Genomic DNA, 25500 nt, shown 5'->3' with positions numbered 1-25500 from the left:
TCTGGCTCAGGCAGGGGCTCCTTTTCTTTTTTTCTTCACCCCCATGGCACCCTGCTATTAGCTTACCATTTCAGTTACCAATGACAGCAACCAAAAAATAACACTACTGTACTCAGTTAATCCATAGGAAAATCCCAAATCAGCACACAAAAGGTGGAGATGGTGCTCATGCATTTTCCCCCAAGGGCCTTAGGCAATGGAAATTTTCTCAAGCTCCATTCATTAACAAAATAGATGAACAGTTATGTAAGGTCATGTGAGGAAAGTGGTTGGTCTTTGGTCAATGAAAGAGTTAGTCACACATCATTGAGCTGGATGGCCCTGGGAGGAAATGTGGAGCCACTCTTTGTGTGTTCAAGGACTGAAGAGGGAGAACTTTAGCTGTAATTCCTCACTACCCCCTGAACTTCAGCACCCCCTTTACAGACTAGGCATTGCAGGAGGCATCTGGTGATGTTAACCAGAAAATAGGGAGTTGAAGTCTGTTGAGGTCCTCCCCACCTTCCTCTTCCCAAATCACTCAACCCTCCTCTGAAGGAATTAAGCAACCACCTGATGATTTTAGGATGCAAATGTGCTGTTGTGCATCCCCCCAGCTCATCTGCTCTGGAAGCACTCAGAGGGTAAGTAAAAGAACATAATACAATTCAACAGTGACAGGGAAGATAAAAATCTGTATTAGGGCTCTCAGGAACTACTAAAACGTTAGTAAGACATTCAGCTGGGGGAATATTTTCAAGGATCCCTTCTGAAACTTGCCCATTACCAAAGTGGTTTGGACTGTTGTCTCTCCCACTTTGAATCAAAGATGATGCCATCATACAAAATTTCACTGGGACTGACTGTAGGAGAGAAGATAGGGCACTGATTGTGATCCGCACTTCAGTACTGAGTTAGATGTGGTCTGGAATAATATTCTCCCACTTCTCACTGGCTCTCATCCTCTCCCCCTGTAGCCCAATCAGGAGTCCTCCAGTCCCCTGAATCTGGGTTACCTTGGCCCCTTGGCTCTTCTCAGCTTCTGCTTTGGGGCTTGCAGATCTGACTTAGACAATGATGTCTTGCAGAAGACAATGAAATCAGCTTTGTTTGCTCTTGTTTGCTCTAATCCCTGGATGCTGAATAACCAGCTTCAACCTGCTTGTGTACTTTCACCTTGCAGCCAATCTCTTGAAGGTCATTTCAGACCATTGGACTAGCAGGGCAGCAAGGCTTGGCTGGCAGCCTCCACGGGACATGGAGCAGCAGTCATCTGGCACAAGCTATCAGTAGGACTCATGCCCTGATGAGTGCAGAGCAGGCCTGGAAAGAAAACTCACGTGGGGCAGGTAGGGAGAATGTGGCTGTCAGGTTGTACCCAAATCATAGTTCGATGCCTGAGGGCTGGTGATAAGGTGTAATCCTGCAAACCAAAGTCCCTCCCACATTTGCTGGTCTTCCCCGAGTGCTGAAATTGTGAAACCCTGGAAACCTGCTGTGGAGAGGCCACCCTAACCCACCTGAAACCATGGAAACATGCTGCGAGGAGGACACCCTAACCCATTGGGGTGGTGCTGCAGTGCAGAGTACATATTCAGTCCTCAGTAAAAGCTCAGCTGTCTCCCTGAGCAGATGGTTTCCAGGAAGAGCCACATTCCTGACTGTGAGGAGCTGAAAGGACTGTGTATGGGATATGCCTTAAAATAGATAGAGATATAGAAACAGAGTTCAGGTCCGAGGCAGAGAGAACTTGATGGCATCTCAGGCGTTTGTTCAGGAAGGGAAGTGCTGCTAAAACTGCAACTGCCTCAGCCTTGGCTACAAGTGTCCCTGATAAACCTAGGGTTGTTTTCACTTAAGCAAAGGATTCTAGCTGAGATTTTTTTTTCCTGATAAATTCCTTTCTGTTTTATTGTTTTCTACTTCTCTAAAAAACAAGCTACAGGAGTAATAGGTTCCCCCTTTCCCAAAGGTCTGAGATATTGTGGAAAGAGATGTATCTTGAATTTGGAGAAAAAGCTAGCCTCTAACTTTTCAAAGAATTGATATCTTGCTAGTGGGAAAAAAGGCCCTTTTTGAAATATTTTTGAAATATTTTATTTCAGTAACCTTAAAATGATCTATTTAGAATCTTTTCAATATATATAGCCTTCTGTATTTGAACGACTAAGTATTGTAAATTGTGGTGAAATTTTTTTTCTTAAAAAAAAGTCTAAATACGTAGAAAAGGGATGCCCTCAGCAGTATTTCAAGGTGACAAGTTCTTTGAAAGCATCTCTTCCCCAGAAATTATTTGATTGTGAGGAACTGGCATTAAAATTTGAGAAAAATTTGGTTAAAAGTTTCCAGCAAATTCTCCTAAAACCTGTAAAACAATTCCTGGCCATTTGCAAACCAAACAGTGATGGGTTGCAAGATGGAGCTTCTTGTTGGTAGCGGGAGAACTCAGATGAATTTTGGCTTCCATTCTCATTCTTCAGGTTTGCTCTTTGAAATAGTTCCTATATGACCCCTGCCGAAATAATACACCACAGTGCCTGTTGTTTTGGTAAAATACTCAGAGCGTGCAGAGTCTGCAGCGTTTGAAGAGCTGTTGGGACAGCACACCTCAGGTAAGAAGACCCCAGCACTAGTTAGGGCACAACATCAGTGAGCAGAAGGAGAAATCAGTTTTTCCTTACTGCCCACCTGCTGCTTAGCTCTCCAACCAGCACAGCCTGACTGCCTTACAATGTCTGCTGAAATGTGTGGCACCAGGAGAACATGTGAGTTAATTATTAAACAAAATGAAGTCATTATGCCCTGTGTCACTGCTGTTCCTCACATAAATCTGCTGCACGGTAGACAAATGATCCTGTGCAATGAGAACAAAGAAATCTTTTCAGGATGAACACATTTTCCTCTGCTGGAGAGCTGCTTCCACTTCACCTCCCTGGAGCTAGAAGAGTGATGCACTTGGCCTCCATAAAGGTGGGGGGTTTGGGAAAGACAAATGAAAGTGATACAGAGCCTCAGGGCACTGATTTCCATGAATAATCTCCCCAGCTGTTAGCCTAGGTTGGGAGCTATTTCCTTTTAGAGGATACATTTCTACTAGCAACATTTCGGAGTCCGGAAGGAAATATTTTAAAGTTACTTTTGGCATTTCAAGGCTAGCACAATTTCCACCAAGCTTCCCTTGAACATCTAGATAAAATATTAACTCCTGGATGAGGTATAGAGGCCCTGCAGGCTGTCAAACAGTAACACAGTTAAGGAGATAGACTCTGGGACAGAGATGGTGAGATAACATCCAATACTTTAAAACCCATCTGTGATTAGTTTCACTTGACTGACACACAATAAAAACCTGAATACTTAGAGGTAAGATCCACAGATGCCAACAGCCAGGGAAGGAGTCCTCTTAGCTGAAACAGCTGGTCACCTCAGCTCTGGAAGGGGATAGTAGGGAGCCGTTCTGGTTTCTCTGCTGTGAAGCCTCTCTGAAGCTCCTTCTATTACACAGTGGGGGAAGGGTCTCTGTGGCTGCTAAGCCTGGCAGCCCTGGGAGACCTAGGAAGGGCATGTGCTGTGGTAAAAAGAGTGTAAGGTCTGAGTCTCCAGCAGACCTCCGATGTGTCCACAGGCTGCAGGAAGGCCCTGGCTGAGGGGTAGGAGTGGAGATGCTGACAGTGGGGTGGGTCAGGCCAAGGGACACAGGTGTATCTTAGATATTTGGCTTGTGTCCATAATGTGGTGTTCAGGTACTGTGTGGAGACAGAGGCCCGAGTGTCCACCTTTTACCACTTGGCATGATGGCCCTGTGGAGACAGAGCAGGACAGGGTGGCTGGGAGGAAACACATGGGCAACACTGGCCGTTTCCCTGGGAATTTAATTCCTGAGGATCTGTGGTCCAAGCACTTTTGCAGGCAGCCTCTGTGCTTGACTCAAGGCATTATGCTGTCCCTCTCTTCGCTGGCCAGTGCCAAGCTGAGTTGGTCCTTTGCTGCTCTAGTCAAAACCAGCAGATGCTTTGGAAGGAGTCCCTCCCCTTTGCCACATGCTGTAATAGCAGGGAAACAGAAACAGAGGTTCTGTGGCCTAGGCAAAGCCAAAAAGCAAAGGGACTGGCAAGGCTGACCATGGCAGCCAGGACTCCTGCCTCTTGGGAAGCAGCCACTGGCTTACAATATTACTTCTCTGAATGTTGTTTAAAGGGACAACACAGAGCACACGCTTGCTCCTGCTGGGCTCAGTCAGCTGTGTTTGTGGTGGCTCTTGCTTTTCTTCAAGAGTTTACCTTGGCTCTTTCCCTACTGCTTCACTGGCACCCTGTGAAAGGACTGCAGTGACCCTTGTCCCCTGGATGCAGAAGGAGCGCCTGGAGTAGACTGAGGAGTCAAGAAATGTGCACGCTCCAGAGCTGGCTAGCTGTGCTCGCAGGCCCGCTGATGCCCAGCCATGACTGGATGTGAGGCGTGCAGTGAGGTCCTATCCCACTCCTTGCACATCTTGCACACTTTGGCAGTGCTGTGCTGTGTCCGACTCCCTCATCTGTGATCCACAGGCTGCACATGGTGGCCCAGCTTGCCCGGTAACCTCTTGGCTGTGATGTTGGGCTTCATCCCCTGTGTGGTGCTGGCTGTTGCTGCGTGTCTGATGAGGCACCGGCTTCATGATGGCTCACATCTCCAGAGCCACCCAGCCATACACTGCCTTTGCTTCAGGGATGCAGATGCTGTGCGAGAGCTCTGTAGTAACCTGAAAAGAATGTTCAGCAGGCTGCTGAGAAAAGGAAAGCTTATGAGAAAAGGAGTGGACACCTGGCACTCCAGGGCTGTGTGGTCCATTTTATCACTGACTCTCCTTCACTCTGCTCTCCCGCCCCCTTCTCCAGACGCTGTCATAGAGAGATGGCATGAAGAGACCCATATCTGCAAAGACTGGGGAAAGCCTGGACGTGAATAAAAGGCACAGCTGAAAGTCTGGCCTGCTTCAGGGTCACTGCACTCTTTCATTCCTCCCTGAAGCAAGCAAGGGCATATATCCCTTCACAGGAAGCAGGGACAAAACCCACTTCCTTGCCTGTACTCTGAGTTGACCGGATGTGAAATAGCTCCAGTTCAGGGGAGACATAGGTGCAAAAGACCTGTGATTGAGCTGAACCCTGCCTCTTGGTTTCTCTAGTCCACTTGCTTTCTGATTCCCTATGTTTACTGTTAGCATGAGCCATAAAGGAGCTTTCGTCTCTTTTTCCTCTCTGTCTCCCTCTGAACAGCACAGAGGCCGTGTGTCACCAACCAGTTCTGGACAAGACCTAACTGCAAAATGTGTTAAATGAATGTTAGTCCTCTATTTCCAAAATCGGCTGATCCAGAAAGCTGCAAGTACACACAGGAAAATCCCCTCTAGTGCCTTCCCCATTGGGATTTCTTGGGAGTTCAGCTGGCTGAGGAGAGCAGGCTGGTCGCTCTCAGGTCATTCTGGACTGGTTCCCAGTGACGCTCTGAGCTGTGCCTCTCCCCTGCCTCCCTGCTTGTCAGAGTCTTGGTCTAACCCTTGCAGAGGGATAGACACCCCTTTGTAGCCAGACAGCCTGTCTTAACTACCTAGAACCAGGACCTTGCAACTCAGTACATTGTGGACTCTCAGCATCTCCACTACATCATGGCCAAGCAGCTTCTCAGGGCAGCTCTGCATAAAATATTCAGCATCCCAGCAGGAGCAAGGTGTCATATCACATGTCACATCACTTGGGTTAAGCTTAGCCAAAAGTCACTGTTAACAGATGGATTATTTTTAATTAGAAATGCAAGTGAATGTAGTTCATGGGTAGGGTGAGTTATAAAGAAAATACACAGATGTCATTCTGAATTAGGATAACTCTTCGCAGAGAGAAGTGCCTTCAGGTGCTCAGGACCTTGGCTAACTCATGAGTCTGACTTGTCTGTGCCCTAAATCAGGACTAAAGTGGCAAGAAAGGTCTGAGAACTTCATCTTCCCTGCCTCTGGTGTTAAAGGTGATTGAGGAGATAGCAGGGCTCTGGATACTGGCTCTGGGCAGCCAGCACCTTCTTCCTTCTAAAGGGGACTGGGCAGGCCTTTTTCACTTGCCCTCTGTAAACCTTAGCTTCTTTAACTACTGTGATGGGAAAACACATAAAATTAAGTAATTTTGTCTTCCCTCCTTCCCAAAGAACCTTTATTTATTGTTTTTACTTTACACCATGACTTCAGGATGTTATCCTGAATTTGGATGTTTAAGTGTTTTCCCTTGCTTGCAGCCTCCCTGTAACCATACAAGCTAGAGATTAGTAGATATATATCACAGCAGGGGATCTGGCACAGTGTATGTCTGTCTTCCTCTGCTTGGAAAGAGCAGGGACAAATATTAGTTTGAGATGAAAGAGAATGTCTTCACTTTGTTAGGAACAGGGCACCGATAATGGCTCTGCCTCACATGATTGGCTAGCCTTGTGCCATACCCTGGGAAGCTGCCAAACTTGAGTTCAGCTGATCCCTTGCTATCTGCAAGGGAAGGCAGAGCCAATGCCCACTCAACGGGACTTTGTCCTCATGATGGCAGGCAGCTTATGAAACATCAGCCTTTGCGTGTGCTGGCATGGCAGAAAGGCTCTGGCCCTCACAATAGCGGCATTCTCCGTGGGCTCAGCTGGGAGAGGCTTGCACGAAGTTAAACCTGCGTGCAGGCAGGCTTAGAGCACTTTTCAGCAAGAACTCATCAGTCATTGGCAATGCCCGAGGCAATGACTGCACATTGAATGGGCTTTCCACAGCACAAATATATGCATGATGGTGTGTGCATGCATATATATAATTGCATGCAAATTCTGTTATGTGTAGGTTAAAAGCCATAGACTCTAATAGCTGTTAACAATCATTCACTACTTTTTATACATTCTGTGGATGGGGCAGAGGGGAGGGCTGGTCTTGTCTTATGGAGGACCATACTATCCAGACACTGTGGCTTGAGCTGTTGCTATCAGAGCGCTCAGTGTGTTGCTGCCAGAGATCTGTTTGCATGGAGCACACCTTTGTCAATGCCATTAAGTCTTTTCTGTTCAGAGATATTTTCAAACTGTGAGAAAATCCCACTCTCACTTCTGCAGTCCTTTCAACGAGTGAGTTAACTGCTCCACTGATGCCTTTGTGTTTGGATCCGCTGCTGGCAGGATCAGGTACATCTTCTGAGCACACATTGGCCCTATGGCTACTTGTAAATGAGGGTTAATAAGGAGCTGGGGCTCTAAGGAGTGTAGTCTTGTTTCTTACAAGGTCTGAGCTGGGAGACACCTCTGAGCTTCATTTTCACTAGCTGCTTGCAGAGGAAGTTCTGCCTTCAGCTTGATTTGAGAGAGCAGGACAGGATGCTTGAGGGAGCTCTCTCTGGCTAGTAGGAAAGTAATTCACTGGTGTGACTGTGGTTTCCCAAGCAATCTGCTCTTTTGTTGGAAATCAAACTAGCTGACACAGGCAAGGGGAAATGTTTGTTCAGTTTGAGATCAGAGGCTCTTGTTTTGAAAGCTCAGTTTTATCCTCAGTCCTAACTTCTCTCCATACAGCATTAATCACTTGTCTGGGAACAGAGGATTTGAACCGTCTCCAGAGCTATACAAGCAGATTTGGTGGCTGTCAGTAGTACTCTGTAAATAAGTCCCAGCAGGCAACTGTGTAAGTAAACAGCTTCTTTGTGAGCACCACTGCCTTTCTCCACAGTTTACATAGTGCAACGGAAGGGCTCTGTTAGCTTTTGCAGGGGCAGTCTGAGCATCACACACAGCTGGCAGGGATGACCTGCAACTTCCAATTGACAGTTTTACCACCTGCTTTGCTGCAGCTCAGCAAGAGCGGGATTTGTGTCAGGGAGCCAGGAAACCAGCTGTGTTGCAGAAACAGCTGTGCCATGACATCATCTTTGTCCCTTGGTGCGTATGTGTTTCAACATAGGCTTTAATTACACAAGCATGAACTCACCTTACCTACAGGGCCAGGTTTCTTAAAAAGCAGTTTGTGCTTGCCAGAGGAAAGGCAGGTTTTAGGATGAGTGAGTGAAGGACAAATTCTCTTCTAATGCTTCATGGTAGGCTTCTGAAGAAAATCATTCCGATGCAACTGAGAGTAGCATGTGCCCTGAGACCTTGACAATTTCTTTGAGTATTCCCCTTAGAAAATGATATTTTTATGACCATTTACATAGAATATTTCAGAAGGTTTTTGGCCTCACATGTGTGGTTGAAAATGTAGAGAAAAGGAATGCATTTTCCTTTGAAAGTGTTCATTTCTATTAAAAGGCTATTTTTCTGCTAAGTAATACCTGTTGTGTTGGATTTTTTTTTTCACCTGGACAATATTGCCTAGCCCTCAGGGGAAAGACTCAAATTATTGAGCCACCAAGGATATAAATAAATGCCTCTAAATGGCTTAGCTCAATGGCCTTTGCCCTTCCTGGGGGAAGGAGCTCATCTTCCATCAATATGATTAGCGGAGGAGATTATGTATTGATTAATTGTCCAGACTCATTTCTCATTAGCTGGCAGTAGCCTATGATGTGTGACCTTTTCCACCGCAGTCAAAGCAGCACGTTTTACAAAGTCAGAGCAGCACATTTTACTCCCTAGTGATTGGGTGCCCAAATCCTTTAACCTCTAGGGTCCATGCTATCAGATTTGATAACTGTCTCATTGAGGGTAAACAACCTCACATCCTCTTTCAGGATGCCTCTAGGACAGAGCTAAAACTGCCTGGCAGGCAGGAGGAAATATCTTGCTACTGTCTTGTCTCTGTGGGAGAAAGCATCGCTAACGTGCAGAATGTTCCAAAAAAGAAGCCCAAAATACAGCCTGGAGTGGAGGTGTGCTCCGTGGGGCACACACAGATCATGTGTGGGACCATGCTTCGCTGACTGGGGCTTAATCACCCCATCTGGGCATTGTCTGTAGTTAGCCTTTTCCTGCCGGGGCTGGAGTGCAGTCAGTTGGGCGTGGCTGCTTTCCCAGGGAGGAACTCGCAGTCCCACGGGCGAGGGAGTGCTGGTGCAGCTGGATGAGGCCCAGTGTTTCCAGCACAACGTGTCCCCAGGCCTCCAGCTTCCAGAGCTGGCACCTGTTGATGCCTATTGTGTGTGTGGCAGGGGTTTCAGCACGAGTGTTAACCTGTTCTCGAGCTGCACAACAACACCCGAGCGCTGCTGCCATGCTTGGACAGATATTACTTTTTCCCAGCTGATCCTAGCCCTGGGTCAAGCGGGATAAGTAGGTGGAATTCACACGCTCTATTCCTGTTGCTGCCATACAGAACGACCTTGAGCAAGGCCAATGGGAGGTGAGGGGAGATGGTTCTGTGACAACAACATCCTTTGCTGTGCTGTGACAGCTTGCTTCTCAACTCAGCAAGAGGGAGCATCATGTCAGTCACCTTAGACAACGCAACCCTCTCTATCCGGGATATGAAGTTAATGGAGGAAACACACATCTTCCACCTGAGCAATGCTACCCAGTGGTGCTGTGCTGAATAGTGCAGTACCCAAACTGTGGTTCAGATGTTAGCAGAATGGAGCAGGAGGTAATGGCACTTGGACTAGGGTGCTGAAGATATGTCCATCATTTCTGCCTCCACCTGTGCTGTTTAATGGATTCTAGGCAACACAATCGAATGGAGATATCTACCATAGAAGCGCATTGCCTGAGTCCCCCGCCTCCCTGGCAGCTCCTCACCCAGTGCCAAGGGGCAGGCAACAGCAGTGTCTAGAGCTGTCTTCTAGTTGTCAGTAGCAAGAAACAGGTTACTTAACCTCTGTCTGTCACCCTGATGTATGATGTGAGGAGTAGTAGCTGCCTACCTCCTGGGGAAATGAGATTCTCAACTCACACTTGTAATGGGAATTGCTGTCTTGAGGAAAGGCTGTTGTGTGTTCTGGCCTCATGCTGCTGCAGTCTGCTTTGCTGCTTTGAATCATCAGGCCACTTCAGAGGTGGGATCTGGGTAAACTTAAATTAGGATTACAGTTGCTGTGCTGCTGAAATTTCTCAGCCCTTTTCATGAGTTCAGGTTTTCAGCGTAGAGAGGAATGCACTCCGGTCATCCCTAACATAACTTCTGAGCAAGCATCAGAGCAGAGTTTATCAGGCATGTGCAAGTTCTTCCCTGCTACTGCTTCATTTGAAGTTTGAGAAAAAGCTTGTGGACTGGGAATGGGAAGGAAAAGCAAGAAGAACAAAAAAGGAAAAAGTGAACCCAGCAGAGAATGAAAAGAAGAGATGGGAACGGCTTGAGGTCAAAGGCCATGGAAACATGAGTCCAAGAACCTGGAAAGGAGAAGAGGATGCAGGAAGTATTGCAAAGGGCAAGGGGAAGAGACTACCAGAAGTACCAGGAAAGATAGGTCTGTGAATGGGAACACTTTAAGACAATTCCTGTTACAAAAGGGGATCTGAATTGAAAATGTGTCTTCAGGAAAAGAGAATAATCCAGCGATTCCCTTCATGTTGAGACAAATGAGGGAGCTAGATTCCCACTGAAATGGAAGAAGGATGACTACAGATACTGCTCAAGGCACTTTACATACCTCAGTGAAACATGTCCTAAGAGAAGGACAAATCCGTGGCCCAGGCATTACAGATTCGTTGGGAACTCCTGCCAGCAGTGTGTTGTCTCTTTGAGGGCATCCAAAGAAAGAGGACTCTCCTTGGCAGCTTGAGTAGGGGTGTGGAAGAACACAGCCTGCCAGGAATGAGACACTCGAGACAGGCTTTAGACTAAGATATAGGGTGGAGGACTTGGTATTTTGTGTGGGATTTTTAGTAGGGACTTGTGTGGTTTCCATACTGGCTTTTGATGTGTAGTTGAAGGAAGAGCATAGATATTAAAATACAGCAATGACTAAAGGAACATAAGAGAGCAGGAGTGTAATAGTTATTAGAGCAGAAAACTGAAACTCCATCCAAGATTATATAACCGGTATATATGGGAAACTAGGAAAAACAATGGAAATGCCTGATTGCTAAGGCGAGGACCTCATGAGCAATATGCAGGCTGTGTATGCCAGGACTTTCAGAGTCAGGATGGACAGCTGGCGTGGCTGGACCACTGAGACTGAAAGATTTATGCTGCTCAGAAAAGCAAAGACAAGTGGGGCCTGCGGTAGTATTGCCTGTTCATGATATTGTTGAGTGTGAAGAAACAAGAAGAAACAGAGGTGATAAGCAGATTCTGTGTTCAAATCACCTTGAGGAAAGACAGCTGTAGTTCTGCTGCAGTTATCCAAGGTTGTGCCTTGATGTTGATGACTTTCTTTCATGGTTTTAGAATGATATGCAGAACCAGGGATTGTCATTACTACAGGTTTTAACTTCTTACATGGAGAATAAAGTGCTACTATCATAGGCTGGGCCCAGGTATTCTGGGATGCACTGGCTTACGTTTCTTCACTAAAGAGGCAGCAAACTAACCACAGCTGCCATTGTGTTTGACCTGGTCCTGTTAACCACTGAGACATTGCAGAGTAATGTGGATGAAGATAACTTTTAACCTTGACTGTACACAGGCTGATTCTGTTTAAATTAAATGGAAGAGTAAATACCATGGGGTCACAGCTAAGATTTTCAACCTCAAAACGTTAATGGTCAGAGAGGTTATGGAACTGCAGTGATGAACAACTTGAGTTAAAAGTCTTAAGTATTTGTATGTGGAAGGCATTCAGACTCAGCATGGCAACAGAGAACATATAGAAAATTGACTTACTGGTGAAAAATAATCCTCCTGGAAAGATGGGAGTGGTCAGTGAAGAAATCTACATGGCACAGGTCACAAAATTTAGAAAAATAGACATGTCAGTCAACCAGAAATCCAGGTGAGATAGATCTGGCAGAGGTGCTGAATAAAGTTCTTTGTAAAGGTAAAAAGAACAAGGCAAGACATCAGACCTCTGCGCAGTGCAGCTAAGATCAAGGCATGCTCCATACACCAGAAGTTTTTCCTCATTTTGCAGGAAAGATGGTGTAGAAGAAGGGGATTACAAGTTGATATCTAAAAGTGTCTGGAAATCCCATCAGAGCTCAAGGCAAAATTCACAAGGTTTATTTAGATCAGAAGGTGCCTGGAGACAGATCAAGTAGTAAATCCAATAGCATTGATATACAATTAACCTGTGCAAATGGAGGTTGGATGGGGACCAGAGAGTTGCCTAGTATCAACAATTTTACCTAAATTTAATTAAGGAATAAAAAAAGGGATGTAGTTGTTTACAGCCCAAGAGTTTAGAACAGCTTTTCTTTTTGTCCTAGAACAAAATGGGAATAATTAGAGATATGGAAGTGCAAAGAAAATTAGACAAAATTCAATGTGGCTGTATGAAAGATAGAGTATTTCTTAATATTTTTATGCTTGGGGAGGAGAATAAATATTTTTTAAAACATTGGTTTTGTGGTATATGAAAGATATTTGGGTTTCACAGAGGATGGTTGAGAAGCTGTGAAAGCAGGGGAGTGCAGGGATTCACACTTGAACTGAAAAGTGGGTAACAAATTGCTTAATAAAAAGACCCTGAAACATAAAGCAGTAGGCAATTGCTAATGAAATTCCTTAAAGACTGGTTTTGGCACCAGCTAATTTCGTATCTTCACTGATGACCTTGGAGGAAAAATGTAAATGTTAGCTGAAGAGACAAAACAAGGAAGCACTGCCAGTATGGAGGAGAAAAGTACCTTCCAGAAGAGCTGGAAAAGAGAAAATTCTAACAAGTGGAAAGAATGGCACTAGAGTGATCCCAACAAAAAGAGAGAGGTGATTGTAGAAGTCTAGACGATCTTTGCTTTTTTTAGCCTAGCAAAAGGAATGTTAAGAGGGCATATGATTGCTGCCTATTAATACATCAGATGGGTAAATCCCAATGAAAGAGAACTGCTTTTCAGCTAAAAGACTGAAGGGTACTGGCATGAGAACATGTATGCATCACCTGCTTAAAACAGAGGCTAGGTACTGAGAGGTCATTTTAACCACAATAACAAAGAGGCTTCCTTCTAGCCACATGTAAACTGTTTTCAGATGCATGCCATAAAAAACAACTCTGGAGACAAACTCTGTCTCTTCCTCAGACAATCTCAAACAAGCTTAAGCTCTTCCCTCTGCTCTGCTGTGGGAAATGTTAGCTAAGCCATGCTGTAGGCAACTCGTAATTCCTGCTGCAGGTCAATCCCCCCCTCCTCCTCAAACACCATAGACTCAAGGTCATGGGTTTTTGCCCAGCTTCACTTGAGCTATAAAGTACAGTCCCTGGTCTCATTGCTCCTGAGATCTGGATGCATAGTTGGCTGATATTAGCATAAAGAAGCTTTGTTGCTGACCTCCCCAAAAATGTGCATATTTGCACAGTTTTTGCTGTTGGGCACCGTCTGATACAAGTTACCACATCCATGTTACCACAGCTCTGCATGTTGCTCTGGACGTATTACAGGGTGAGGGGGAAGGGAAATAAACACAGCATAAGATGTCTTGCATCCCAAAGCATCTTTATCTTCCCTTTTCAGTTTTCTCTTGAACTTACTCTACCTATATAAGGAGTCTTCTGGCTTATCCCTACTCTAAAAAAACAATGATCCAGGACCCAAACTCCACAGGAGAGTCTGAGCTGTGTTCCTGGGCTGCCTGTGGAGGCCTCATGACAGAGTTGTGTTGCCTGGCATCAGACAGGGGAAGCCTAAGGGGAAAAATTAGCTCCAAGGAAGCATAAGGAGAGAGGAGGAGAACACTGGTCACGAACCCTTTGTTGTGACTTATGTGGTCAACTCCACCTGTTTGACTTCCACTCAGAAATGTTCTTCTTTTGTTCAAGGAAGACCACTCCTTGTAGTTGTGCTGGCCTGTAAAAATTGGACCTGGAAACACACCTTCCAAAGACAGATTTGGGATTGCTTGACTGCAGGCATCTCCCAGTGGTGAGACCTGTGTGCAGACATGGTGGCCAGCATGTGATGTTCCTGCTGAGGTCCTTTCATGCATCAAAGCTACAGCAGAGGCAGTGGCTCTTATGTTGACTCTTCCACACACTGCTGTTTGATGCTCTCAGAGGTTGAAAATTATTTCCCTGTTTTCTGAAAGGGAAACACTGAAACATCAATTCTAACCTAATGTACTATGCTGCTTTTTCCAGGTTCCCATAGGGGACAATAACACTTAGGATTTCTTGTAGAGCGCTGTCATGATCTCGATGTACTGTTCTGCTTGTCCGTGCAAGGTCACAGGATCATTTGGCAAGTGGGTATCTGTGTATATGCCTCTGAATGTGTCTTTTTTTATGTTAGGACCTGTGTGCATCAAGGCATGGGCCCTATTTTGTAACTCTGTATGTCTCTGTGCAGGTTCAACCCTCTGTACCAAGAATATGAGAAATGTAACGAAGGTGAAGTCCTTAGGCTGCCAAGATAAAGAGCACTAGAAAAGTGGCTGGAATAATTGTGCCACTCTGATAGCTAAGACAAGAACTGTTCAGAGTGCGCAGACTGAGAATACTGGGATGATATCAAAGGGCCTTGAAGGTGCACTCTTAGGTCTTCAGATATTGCCCTGCTATGCGCCGTCTCCATTTGAAACATGCAGATGCTGGGAGAGGAGCCTTTCACTGCCTGGCAGTGGGGTGGCAGAGAGCATCAGTCAGAGGATGGCTGAATGTGGGAAGTGTGTCTTCCAGTTGAGCCCCTTTTCTGGAAGAGCTCTGCCACCCACCACAATGCCCTGCAAAGTCTCTCCTTCTGCCAGATACTGGGCACAGCCGCTTGTCAAAAGTCACTGGCTGAGAGGCTACCTCTTCTTGGAAAAGAATGCACTACAGGCTGGGATTACACTAGCAGCAGTAACTTGCCCCTTCTCAGGAACTGGCCAAACCTTCTGAAGTTTCTTTTTCCATGCAGAGGGAGACAGAGGTCACCCTAGTGATGCCAGCTAAGACTCACCAACACCAGCTCCCTTTCCCCTGCACTCGTCTTCCAAGAGAGACGGGAAGCAGAGTGCCCAAGTGACAAGTTTGGGAGGCGCTGAGGGTAACCACAGATGTGAACAAGAAAGTGATAGGAGCACCATGCATGCTCCTGATATCTTGTGGACCTGCTGGCTCAGAGCTTGTAGTCATGTTTACTACTAACAGACTCCAGCAGCACGCAGCTCCAAGCTCCACCAGGCAATAAGGGAATGAGCCTTTTTCTGCACACTCCATGGAGGGCACCGGTGGATGAGAGGGACACCTCCCAGGGGGCAGGGGTGGCAGAGGTCCTGATGGGAGCTCGCCAAGGCATGTCACCCATAGCTGATATAGTCTTAAAACATGCACTGTTCCAACACGCCTATGAACAAGATGAGGGAGGTGAAGGAAAGAAGGGAGCCCTTTGTCACCACTCTGAGAACAAAGACTGGTCTGTGAGACCGACAGTAATACTGACCCAACCAGCATCAGCTGCCGTTGTTTCTTCCGTCACACTGACAATGCACAGTTGCAGGGTTTCTTTCCCTGTGAGGAGAATGGGATTTAGTGATACCATAAGTTAGTCAAACAGCAGCCAAGATACCAATTCAAGTCTCATTCAATGGATGTAGCATTTGCTTTGTGCTGTTTTTCTCCCACTTCCTGTATTTTGCACTAAGCCTCATTTCCTCTCCCTTTTTTCTTTGTAGCACAAGCACCACTTTCACTCTTCACACTTCCATTTACCTCCTATTTTGGAGGAAGCAGCTGTGTATTTATATCACTAGGGAGATGAAATGTTTTTGCCAAAACAGCCCTCAGAGAAGCAAACAGTGTTAACCATTGAAATCAGCATCGGTGTGCACCAGCAGTGTCATGTCCATCCAAAAGAGTGGGATGGTGCCCCTTACTCTTTCAGGTTGCCTTTGCCAGGATCTCGGGTAGACACTGGATCAGGGTCTTCCAGCAAGTTTCATCTGAGACTGGGAGAGAGGCCACAGCCAGTCCCTGCTGGGGGTTGGTCTCAGCAGAGAACACAGACAAGGAAACAAGGTTGTGGAGCAAGGCTGATGACCTTGTGTTGTCAGTAGATAATCCCTGGAACAAGAGCCAGCTGGGAGCTCCGTGTGCAGCAGCTAGCCTAGGTGAGCTGTCCCTGCCCTCACCACCCACCCACTCTTGGCAATAGGCTGCCTTCCCCTATCCGCTGAAAAAGGAAATCCCGACCACGTGGCTTACACTGGTAGGGCCCCATGCAGCTGGTGGAGTGAGGGAGAGGGGCCAGGTCGCAGAACCATCTGACTGCTGGTATCCTCACACCTTGTGGCACCTATAGCAGTGCATGCTTGCTGCCCTGAAGCAGGTGCTGAGCTACAGCTTCTCTTTTCTCTTGAGCTGTGATCCAGGTGAAAAGAGCACTCTCTAAAGTTTCCTTCCCCATCACAGATGTGCTTACTGTCTGCATGGTCAGGAGGAAGGCATGCTGTTTGGCTAGATTTTGTCTCTGTCTGCAAGCCACTTGCTTAACTGCCCCCCATTCCTGCATATTCCTGTAAAATCAGGACAGTTCTAGCTGACTCTCTGAAGTGCTAGAGACTGGCCACAGATAGAGGGACCGGCTGGGATGTGTACAGGTTGACCTGGAAACCTCTCAAGGATCTCTGTGGTGTGTCTTGTTCATGAATTCAAAAGTAAGCCAGTGTCCAGATCAAAGCTAGGAAAAAATCTTTTTTCTGGTCCGGTAGGCAAGAATTGTGGGCATCTGATTTGGTCCTCCAGGATTTCATCTGGCAGATATAGTCCTACTATTGCAAGGAGCTGGGAACTGGCAGTTCTGTGCTAACAGGCTTTTGTTTGGAAAGATTCCCATCAGTTATAGGTGGTGGTAAGCATTTCTTGGGACAGAGAAGGGGCACAGTTTTCATATAATAAACAGAAGGGCACCGCCTTATTGACCACAGGCAGACCTCTGTCCTGCAAATTAATACCTGAATTACTGAGTAATCTCTAATGGTCACACAGTGCCAGACATACCAAGAAGACTTCAGAGCAGAAGAATGGAGCACTTAAAGCTCCACTGGAGCTCTGGGGCCATGGGAAGCAGCAGAGGAAAGTCAAAGACTGTTTCACTCAGTGCCTGCACAGGGTGTGAGCAAATAAGAAGACCTTGAGAAACAGTCCTACTTTTTACACCAGCTGGCTCTGACATGCTTGATAGGTTTGGTAGTTTTAGGAGAGGAGAAAGGAAAAGAGGAGCATAGCCAACTCCTTTAGAGGAGACCAGCCCATGGCTGGAACTGAAAACAAGGACTGCTGGAGAGCCAGAACTAACTCTGCCTGTGCCAAGCAACACAGCACATCCCCTCCAAAACCATGGCTATGGCTGGGTGAATAGTGTCCTGAAATGGTTTGCAGAGCTGGGAATCCACAACACTGGAAGAAAAGGAGCTAGGATCTGTCAAAGCAAGGTGTGTGGGTAAAGGATTACTGCACACAGACCTGTGGGCTCTAGGCAAGCCACATGAGCCATGAAAATCTTAACAAGGCTGGATACAGCTGATGCCATAGTATGATAGTGCATGAGAGTAACTACAGTTCTGTGGGTCTGTGGTAGAGCAGTCTGCACAAAAGAGATTCAGACTGATGGCTGCTGATGCCTATCATTGCCAGTACAATGGAGGAATGAAAAAAATGGAAAATTATCCTGCTTATTCTGAAAAAGACCTCAAAAAGGGCCTAAACTGGCTCAGGAACTAGCCACAGAGCTCATCTCCCAGAAACTCTGCTCTCACAGTTTCAAGAACCCTTCCATTGCAAAGCGCTGCAGAATCACTAGTGATGTGCAAGTATAGTGTCATGTGTGTAAAAACAGACATATAGCACAGAGATATGTGTTAACATATGTATATTTGTATATGTGTGTATGCCTTGCGGAAATCGCTTGCAAAGAGCCTGAGGCTCTGAACAGCCCCAGGGTTACTGATAGCCCCAGAGGGACATGCTCTGTGCCCTGGGAGTGAGGGCGCTGCAAAGGGGGAGCCCCTGGGACATGTAGCCAAGGGCAGAGCAGCCCAAGGTAAATCAAAGTTAGCACTGCCTGGCCAAAATTAACATACTCCTTGTTGCCTAATCTGTGAGGACTCATCCCAGAGAGCCCTGAAAAAGTCTCAAGCTGTGGTGTGCACGTTAACAGTATCATCATGTGTTAACCTAGGCAGGGGTGTGCTTTTGTCACCATTATCACTAGGGTGTGAGTGCTTACTGGAAAGCTTTCTTATCCTGGATTACAAAATCTAAAGGGAAGCAGCTGGATTGCATCCCCAGCTCCCCTGGCTTTGGCACACATAACAGAGCTCCCCAAATATTGCTTTAGCAGAGAGTTGGACACAGAGCAGAATAAGGAGAGTGTCTCTCCTGCACAGTGCTGTGACACCAAGCCCAGTTTCACACAGTTCAGCATAAAGAAGAACAGCAGCAAAAGCATCCTTGAGATTTGGCCAAAAATCTGCTTGAGAGGGAAACTCAGGTGCCACTTCAGCTGCAAAGTCAGGCCAGCATGCTCAAGGTCAGATTTCTGTCAGAGGTGGCTCTGTTGGCTGCAAAGTGATTCCCATGTTAAGCCTGAAGTGGTGTTGGTCAGCTGATGCACCTCCACCTTGTCCGGCACTGCAAAGATTATGGAATTTTTTCCTCATGGAAACTATAAAGCTGGGAGCATCCTTGAGCATGGAAATTACTTTCCTCAGTGGAGAGGGTGGACAGGGGCATTCTCTTGCTGTGGAGAGTTGAGGAATCTGGAGCAAAGCATAGCCTCTCCTGCTGCTGTGCTGGTAACTGGTGGCAGCCTTGCTCCAGATGTGCCATCCTGCCCCAGCTCTGAGTCTGCATCCTGGCTGTACTGTCCCTGCAATTTAAGATTGGTTTGGCCAACAGGGAACAGCCAAAGAGTATGTTCAATCTTAAAGGTAAGTCTGCATTGTTTGTGGAAGAGAAGGTCATACTGGATCCAAACAGTGGAGGAAAGATCTGGTCTGAGGTTCACCGCCTTTGTGTAACTCAGGGTGGGTCAGAGCTGTGAATGTGCAAGGCAGAGGCTAAGTGAGGAAGAGGGGAAAAGGTAAAGCCACAAATATCCCCATATGAAGGCCAGGAAGGGAACATTCTGCTCAGCTGCCTGGACAGAGGTTTATGACTGTTTCCTATGCAGTGGTGTTATCCACTGTGAAAAATCATTGGCCATGGAGATATCTGATAAGAACTGAGCTGGCATCAGTTGGGAGAACAAAATGTCAAGAATGCATTGGGCTGCACCCCCACTTTTACCAGCAGGCAGGACATCAGGCTGGGAACACTGTGTTGCTTGTCCTTATCTCTAATTGTCCTGCTTGCCTAGCTTCTTTACTGCCTTCCAATGAGTGCAAATATGATGTTTTGAGATTTGGTCTTCTCCTAAGAACCCCTTCTCCTCCTGCCTCTCACCCCCTGTCCTATGTTCCCTAACTTATGGCCTTGGCTGGTGATGGGAAGTTTAAGGAGCTGTGAATGATGTGAGTACAGAGGAATATCTCTAATTTGGCTAGCTCTGCACTCCTGTTCCGAGGGTGACATAGTTTTCCCCACAGAGCACCAAAAAGTTCCCATTTATAGCAAAATCTATCTGCCTCCAAGTGCTTTACAGTGAAGGGAAGCAAAAATCCCCTTTCTCATTTATTCTGGCAAGAAAGGGGATGCAAGCTGTGGGTTGCTGAACAGTCTCAGTCTATGCCACAACTGTCCAAGACACAGTGGTGATGTCCCACCAGGTGTCAGGGACAGGCACCAGGAAGAGGAACAGCTTCAAGGGAAAACAATGGGCTGAGGTGGGACATGCCATACAGGGCTCAAGAGCTTTTCTTCTCCTGCCATGCCATATCCCATTTCATCAAACCTACCTCTCTGACCGTGCCCTCCTGGGAGTGTACAACTCCCGCCTCACCTCTGTGGGACTGGAGAGTTGTGTTACCACCATACTCAGTGGGTGCAGAAATTCATCCCACAGACCTGTGAAGAGCTGTTTATTTAACAGCAACACCACACATGGCATATGAGGACACTTCTATTCCTCAGTAAGGTGGGATAGGCCTTGTTAGAGTGGGGTCACAGATGTTAGCCCGAAATTCAGAGAGGGACTGACCTTCCTTTTCCTGCTCAAGGCTCTAGGAGTGAAACTGTGAAAAAAAAAGGCTTTTCTTTACTCCTTCCTTCCTCAAGCTTGACTCTAGCAGGGTGCCTTTCTCAAAGCTGGCTTGGGAGGCTTTGCTTCTCTCATCCATTTTGAACCATCACATACTTATGGCACCACCAAGGCATGTCCTAAACTGCTCCCCAGATCTGCTGGCGATTCAGTTAATCTCCATTAAACCTTGGGCAAATACATGCCTCTCCCTGTGTTGTTGAGCACTGCATCCAAGCCCTGTCCCTGGGGGCTGCTGCACCCTTCCCAGTCTGCTGCTGGAGAGCATCCAGAGCCAGCTCCCTACTCTTCTTTAGGGCACAGCTGGGATGTTGAGGTACTGGGCCTCAAGCCCCAGAGACACCCTGGGAGCAATAGCATTGCTGAGCTCTCCTTAGACAGCAGGACAAGCCTATTCAAGCCTGAAAGGTGGTCAGGCAAAAAAGTATTTATGTAGCTTTATTTATACAGCTGTAGCTGTAAGATATCTGTGGTCATATATTTAAACAACTAGATCTTGCCTGATTGTCCAGATGTTAATATTCCACTGATATGAGTGAAGACAGGACAATCCTTAAGGCTAATATGAATAGAAGAGCCCTAACGTGGTTGTTACACACCCCATGTGTGTGTGTTGGGGAAGTGGATTCATGTATGTTGGCTGAGGATCCAGTAACCATGTGAATACAGCAGTATGAGTGGAGAGCTTCACGCAAGGGAGTAACTCAAAGATAAGGCATAGAGAGGAAGAAGAGGTTCTTAGTGCTTCTTCCAAATTTGGTAGTAATTTGGGAATTTCACATGCAGGCATGAGAAGGGACCCTGCAAGTTCCTTGATTCCAGTAATGGCACATGGGGGTTTACGGATGTTGATGACTTCAGACAGCTGGTTACAAAAACACATTGAAATCCAGAATAAAAAAGAGGAAGGATTGAGCAAACTGTAGCTATCTTACTACTTCCAGAGGAGGTAGTGAGGATCCTACCCTGACTGCTCTGTATGTGACAAAAATAGATCTTCCCCAGCAGATCCTGAGGGTGCTCATCCCAGTATTAAGTTTTCTTTCCTTTCATACCTTCATTATTTCCAGGTGATCACACTGTTTCCATTAACTAGTGCTGGATGCCAACAGTGCAGCTGGGCTGTTCCTGACCCCTGGTCTATGGTAATGAGAAGACTTTGCCGGAAGCCTTCAAGTGGAATCTGTTGCTTTGGGAGCGATTCATCCAAGATGGTCAATTTTCACTGCAGAGGAGAAGGAAGGTCATTTGGAAATGTTCTCTCCAAGGAAAAACACTCTTCATTTCTATTTTAATCCCTCTGGGGATTAATTGCCTCCTAAAAAAACCCTGGAAGAGCAGAGAAGTAACAGCATGCAGGCAAGCACGTGTGATAAGAAGTAGGCTGGGGACAACTGTGTTTCAGACTGGCTGTTGCACAGATTTGCTTTTTGAAAGCATTTTTTAAGAGGCGGAGGGGGGAGGAACAGAAAAAATGTTCCTGGATAACAAGCTGTAGTTACAGCTGAAAACAACAGGAGAAAATATCCTAACTGGAGAGAAAAACTCCAACTGCCTATTAAGCACCCCCTTCCCCCACTCCTTTACCCATAGGCCCAACTTTGCTGGGGCAGCACTGAGCTGTGGGGAGACTATTCCCAGCCATTTCAGGCTGTAGCTGGATGATGTGGTAAACCTCACAGTAGGGCTCCTGCCATCAGATCAAACACACCCTGGCCATGCCATGCACAGAGTAGGTAAGTATAAACTTGTTCTTTCAAAATATTTAGTGAATTTTTGAGACAACAATTCATGCACAGTCAGGCTTCATGCCTGTGCTGCTCTGTTTTTTCTTCTGGATCAGGTGCTGTCCATCCTCCCAACACATGGTACAAAGCCATCACAAGCACCATTCAACAGAAGTGAGCTCTGTTATCATGCCTCAGCCAGACCAGATTTATAGGGATGCAGGTGGGCATCGGTTGGATGAAAGCAATCAGATCCTCACCCCTGAATATGTATCACCAAGACAAGCATGGATAGACTGGCAGGTGTTGTTTGAATGCAGGATTTCAGGAGGTTATTTGAAAGCCAAGTCACCGAGGGGCATCACAATTTAGCTGGGTCAGTTTGTCTAGGCAAGGGTCACAACCAGAAGCTCCTTTGGCCAGTGCTGTTGCTGAGATGTGTGGAGCTGCATCCTCCATAACAGTGCTCCTGTTGACTTCTTGGCTGTCTCCCCATCAGGCCCAGATCTGTTTCGTTGTGAAACCTGAGAGTAGTATCCTATGTCCAGCAGGAATGAAGACCAAAGTAAATAAGCCTTGATAGAAACCACACTTGTTAGGGAGAGAACGCGTGTTAGATTTCATAATTCACCTTGGGACTCATTCACCGAAGGGAGCTCTGAGCCCATTAGCACTGATATCTATTTTTAGCTCTCATTCCTGTCAGCTGCGGGTCCCAGTCCATGCATGTGACACGCTGTCAAGGATCCCCTTTTTTTTTATTCCTTTAACATTTAGAAAAACTACTGTGAGGGTTTTTTTCTGCTGGCTGTTCAACCTCCTCTCTGAAGCAGTAAGGGGAGAAGCTGAGCTGCTCTGCCTGTGGAAAGGTTTCCCATTCCTCATGGCTGAAGATTTTCTAACCATCCTTCACTTTCTGGCTTTTCTGTGCATCAGGGATCCATTTCATAAAGTGCACAGGACATAGGGGTGCTGGCTGGGCAAACCTCTGGGAGGTGACACCAACCTTCCCGGGCATGCTTAGGAAGCACAGCTTTTTTCAAGCTATAGTAGGAAAGTTCCAGTGGCATTTCGCTGGAGAGTTTTTCAGTATCTTCTTCCTGATCAGATCTCCCCTCTGGGCTGTTTGAACTGGCTGTTTGCCTGACAGCAGCACAGGCCTCCCAGAGGCAGAGAGAATTTTTTGTGTACCATATGGGAAATCTGGGGCCTTCTGAAGTGAAAGAGAGCATAGAAATACAAGATCCTATGGCTGCTGTTACCAGAGCTGAGCAAACCAGCCATTTTCCAGACTTCTGGAGAGCAAGAGGGTTCAAAGGTTAACACAAGTGAAGATGTTATTGTGCTTGGGAAGCCAGATGAAAGAAGCAGGGAGATGAATGACCTCTTGGGAGCAAAGATGAGTGTGATGACAGGGGTTTCTGTCATTCCATATAGGAAGTAAAACTTTCCATGGATACAGACCTTCTGCCATACTTTTCATCAGCAAAGCCCAGGAGTCCAGAGACTCTTGGAATGGTGCATGGAGTGACGGGGAGAGAGAAGGAGAAGGACTGCAGAGGCTGGAGGTGAGGCAGAGCATGAGGGAGAGGAGCACAGCAATATCTGAAGCAAGTGCAGCAGGAGCTGTGTGAGAGCACAGAAGGGGCCCCAAGCACTGGCACAATTTAGGAGCTGATGGAGTATGAAGCTGTGAGTGTAAGCTATGGAAGGTCCCTGGGAGGTATGTTCAAAGCCAGTCTCCTGGGGAACCTGTCCAAAAGGCTTTACTGAATATATTTGTTTATACATTTCCAGCTAATTGGGGTTAATCTGCTTTCTGCTTTGGCTAATCAGCTGGTTCAGAGGCCTAATAGGTTGGAGGGGGATGTTGTGCCCTCCTCCTGTTTTCAGGCCATGAAGTCAGGGGCGAGTGAGCACTGTGGAGGGGCTCAGAGTTGCCTGCTGTCAAATCTGGCAGAAAAGTGCTTTATCCCTTGAGAAGTGGTGCTGGAGAGCAGGTCTCCAGGAGAGACTAGTGCCTTTCTTCTTGCTAATTGGCAGGTCTCATGAAAATGAAGGATTACGGGGGAAAAAAACACCTCTGCAAGAGCCTAGCACTAAGTGAGGTAACTGCTCTGTAGAAGTCTGCTGAGGCTCCCAAATCCTGGTGGGTACCATCCCCAGCTGGTCCTATGTCCTGACCTTATCCTTCGAACTCAGGCCCCCACCTCCAGCAAAGGATATGCATGAGTTGGGCACACATGTCTGGTGTCCATCCATCCCCTGTGAACTTTCTCTTCTGGGAACCCTTCTGTGCCCATCTGCTCAGGGACTGATGCTATTTCAGGTCCCTTTGCTGGCCACGTGGAGGTGAGTCATGGGCCCCTCATGCAAAATCTTCCTTGTAATTTTAGGTTAAAGGAGACGCTGTTGCTATCAGCACATCCTGCCCTTTGAGGGTGGAAAAAAAGTCAGGATGAGCTCAAGCATGTGACAAGAGCTCATTGCACTAAGGAGAAGCTGCTGTAAATGCTGTCTCTAATTACTGCATATTACCTAGCCTGTGAATAACAAACATCTAGGGCCAATATAAAACATCTTATGTTGCTTTCACCACCCTGGTTACCTGCTCCCTTCCCCAAGTATCAGAGCCTCATTCATCCCAGTCACAGCTCCCTCAGTCCCTTATCCAGACAAGGATGTTAAAGCTGTCACAGTGGGGTGAAACTTTTCTTTAACATTAGTCAGTGCTTGCTCCAGTCATGGCTTCAGAGTATTTTCTTTTGGAAGATGGACTAATGAGTCATAGCATGAAATGCAAGAAATGCTCCTGGTCTGGTGTGAGATGTCCAGGTGAGGTGTTACTCCTGAGCAGCAACTGTAGCCAAAAAGCATTCCTGCAAGATGTGGTTGGACCTGGCTGCAAAGGAGCCTCAGCTACACTACAGCAGAGGGACAGCCCAGGCAGGAGCACTGTGAACTCACAGGGCATGGGTTCAGCTCTGGCATAGATGCTCAGAGGTATGGAACCCCAGTCCTCCCTGCCAATATTTAGATCTAAACTCAACCAGGCCATCAGCAACCTGACCACACTGAAAATGGCTGCGTTCTGAGCAGGCAGCTGGATCTTCAGGATCTTCTCACCTACATCTTTTATCCTAGCAAGAAGCTCACTGCTAAGGCTGTTTAAAGCTGAAATGACAGCAAAAGTAACAGGACTCTTTTTTTTCCTTTTACTTCCTGCATCAGAAAAGCAATACTGATTTTGCAACTTCATTGCAGCAGGACTCAGGCACTAATCAAAAAGTTCAACTAAGGGTCATGCCTGTGTGGACTGACTGCCATTTCTGCATCACTCCTCCTCAGTTATCATCAGATGCAGTAAAACGCATCCCACCTTCTTTTTTTCCTTCCTCTCTTAATGCAATTCCTCATCTCCCTTTCCCAACTAGGATCACCTCAAGTCCAATTCTATCACATAACTGTTAGCATGGGCAGACTCCAACACTTGGAAGACTTTATTTTTTAATTATCTCCGACTGGGGGTTCCACATTTAGAATATCCAAGACAAATTAAAACAGTCACCAGCTTCAGCCTCTCATTTTTTCCCTTCCTTGTGCTCTCTTT

General features: G+C 46.6%; 1 long non-coding RNA gene across 2 annotated transcripts; it reads left to right on the top strand.

Moving 5' to 3' along the window:
- Window positions 1–211: 211 nt before the first annotated feature.
- On the top strand, window positions 212–25387 carry LOC113951958. Of its 2 annotated transcripts, XR_003529327.1 has the most exons (4): window positions 212–623; window positions 1163–1328; window positions 21234–21899; window positions 22007–25387. It is a non-coding gene; the product is annotated as an uncharacterized LOC113951958 (long non-coding RNA). The 2 variants fall into 2 exon arrangements; XR_003529326.1 differs by having other exon boundaries at window positions 227–623; window positions 21234–25387.
- Window positions 25388–25500: the final 113 nt, after the last annotated feature.

Source organism: Corapipo altera, unplaced genomic scaffold, assembly GCF_003945725.1.
Source record: "Corapipo altera isolate COAL_440 unplaced genomic scaffold, ASM394572v1 61, whole genome shotgun sequence".
Taxonomy (NCBI): domain Eukaryota; kingdom Metazoa; phylum Chordata; class Aves; order Passeriformes; family Pipridae; genus Corapipo; species Corapipo altera.
The sequence above is the reverse complement of the archived record's forward strand: the minus strand, read 5'-3'. Positions and strand labels throughout refer to the sequence as shown.